Raw genomic sequence first — 3111 nt, forward strand, 5'->3', positions numbered from 1 at the left:
ATTAGTCATATTTCTTTCTAGTATGGTATAAGTTTATACAATGTAAGTCAATATAATAACAACATTACAACATTTACTTTTTTTAAAGAAAATGTCTTCATCCATAAACAGTAAAAACCATTTTGCTTAAGCAAGTCAACAAAAAACTTAGGCTTATGAATAAATATACATCTTTCAATAGTCCTTACTACATTTCTAGGTAAGTTATGTACTATTCTACTAAACTTTTAAATCTAACTAAGAAGAAAAGAAACAAAATACGAAATGGAAGCTTAAACATCCTCAAATAACAATCCAAACTTTAGAAAAATATTCGTCAAGTATAAAATTTATATCTGGTACCTTTAATAAGGGTCCGATTACAGGTAGAAATTAGATAATAGACGATATAATTTTAGTGGTTGATTCAGACTGTCACAAAAGTTGAAATGTTGCTAGGTAACATGTGACAAATAGAGGAACTCATGTGTAACGGCCCCGAAAATTCAAAAGGAAATACATATAATAATAATCTGAGTGCAGAAGCTAAATAAAAGATTAAGGTTAACATCCCTTACACAATAACTTAAAAGTATTAAACAACATCACAGAATAAGTTCTCTAAAAGAAATACAAGAAATGAGAAAAATAAAGGAAACTATAAAGCATCTAGCACCTACTCGCAGTTTTCTTGTGAATCGAGCTCGGGAACCAGGTCCTCTTGATCTGAAATGGTTAAATAAGGAATGAGCTACACTAGCCCAGTAAGGACATCACACTATATCCCCGTCACAGAAGCAAAGATTGGTAGAAAACCAAAAACAACCAATGGAGCACAAATTTTAAACCAATACATTTATTTAAAATAAAACCATTTACCCTTTTTCTTACCCTTGGAGAACCTGTGAAAACAACCTATAAAGACAATAACATCATACAGATCACAATTTCATGCATAATCAGTAACATAAAACATATCATAAATCTGTATTCATTAACAATAACTAATTATCACCGTTTCTCATTTTTATCAGCCTACTAATATCCATGGGGATCCATAGGGGTGTCCCCGCTACACGTTAACCATTCTCCTTAACAATCTTAATTCTTGGGCCATCCCCATACCCCGTCCAGTATGAGCGCCAAGACGTTAAACCTCAATACCTTGTCCAGTATGAGGATGAAGCAGGCCGTCCCCATACCTCATCCAGTATGATCGCTAAATGACTAAGTTTTCATACCCCGTCCGGTATGAGACAACGTTCACAGTAGGGTTTTCTATGAACCCGATTGGTCCACCATCTCCCTGGATATCTAATGAGGCTATCACCTCATCTGTTTTTCCATAGTCTCCGTTACCAAGTTGAAGATAATCACATAAACAATAAACATGCACCCAGTAATACAATCATATTATAAATTCTAAAATCACACAATGGTCAAGTAAAACAGTAATACATGCATTTAAAACTATAGAATAGATAGACCAGATACCATAATGCATTTAAACTGTAAAATAAATCAAACAGGAATCGACAGAGAATAATGTCCGGTTCGGGCTCCATAAGCAACCATAATTAATTATGCATATCTATTAATTTGCACAAAATACAGAATTATCATTCATTCAAACATTAATTCCATGATAGGAAATAGGGTGAGGGGTCCTTACCTGATTCAACGACAAAAACCAGATTGTTACTGCGCCTACGTGCAGTCTCTAGGTTCCCTGAATTTTTTCTCGGGAACTGAAACGTGCTTACGGTACCTACACATGTCCCAAATAACCCAAAAATCATACCCAGGACCTACTCGGCCAATTTTAAAATTTTGGCACGGCTGCTTCGCCGTGCTCGGGTGACGGTGCCACTGCTCGTGTCAATAATCTGCCTTGGTTTGGCTATTTTCGGCCGTTTTCGGCTAAATTCAGCAAAACTTGCATTGGTTCCTGTGAGAAAACACACTTAGGGCCCTCGGTGGGTCAAAAAAATGTAGAAAATTAAAACTCTCCAGCGATGGGGCTCTCCTGTGCGGCGACTCCTCCAGCTCATGTTGAGGTTGGGTATTTTACTCTGGTCAACCTGTAGAAGAGGAAACGGTGATCACAACGGTAGAAAAATCACATCGAATGGGAATTGGGAAGGGCCTCAATGGGGGTAAAAACTGAAACACCCTGTAGCCACGCCGTTGAGCTTCAGCGACGTTTTTCAGCCAATTGGCTGGTTCTTTCACTCCAATTTGGCCATGGGTGGGTTTGGAATCAAATTCTAAGTAAAGGGTAAGATTTTTACCTCGTTTGGCAGCCAGAAATTGCTCCGGTGCGGCGGCGGGTGGCGGCGGTCGGCTCCTTGGCGGCTGGGTTGTCTTCTTAGATGAGGGGCTCTGGCAGCTAGGGTTAGGGTTTGGGTGCAGATGAGTTTATTTATACCTATCTGCTTTTGATCTGGGCTGTCCATCGCATTTAATCTGGATCGTCCGATCGCGATTAAATAGGGAGTGAATCTGGACCGTTCATCGCGATTCAATCTGGACCGTCCGTGCGCGATTCAATCTAAACCGTTTGTGTGTGATGCAATCTTGGCTATCCGTGCGTGATGGAATCTGGGTCGTCTGTGCGCGTTTTTCATCTGGGTCGTCCGTTTGCACAGGAACGAATCTCAGTTGTTCGATCGCGCGCACGCGGGTCGCCCACGTGGCTCGCTCTTGTGTGGCCTCCCGCATCAGCGTCTCTACCACCTGGCGCGTCCTGGTTGGTCAGGGCTGTTGACCAGGCAGTTGACGTGGCGTAACTTTTTTAAATTACGTTTTGACCCCCATTTTCTGATATTTCTTTCAAAAATACCCTCAGAACCTAAATTTTCACCCCTTTTTCCCAAAATTGTTTTCAATTAAATCCTCAATTATTTTTTTTACCCTTTTTATTATTATTATTACTATTATTTTCATTTAATCAAATTAAATTCAATTAAATTCAATTAACACATATTTATATTTATATAGAAATAATAAAATAACATAAAAATAATTCAAAAAAAAATTGGGTGTTACAACTCTCCTCCCCTTAAAAAGAAATTTAGTTCCTCAAATTTGTCTCTTACTCTCGATCGAACAACTGGGGGTACTGGGCTCTAA

This window comes from Carica papaya, chromosome 9 (genome assembly GCF_054855325.1).
Source record: "Carica papaya isolate Zhongbai chromosome 9, ASM5485532v1, whole genome shotgun sequence".
Classification (NCBI taxonomy): Eukaryota; Viridiplantae; Streptophyta; class Magnoliopsida; order Brassicales; family Caricaceae; genus Carica; species Carica papaya.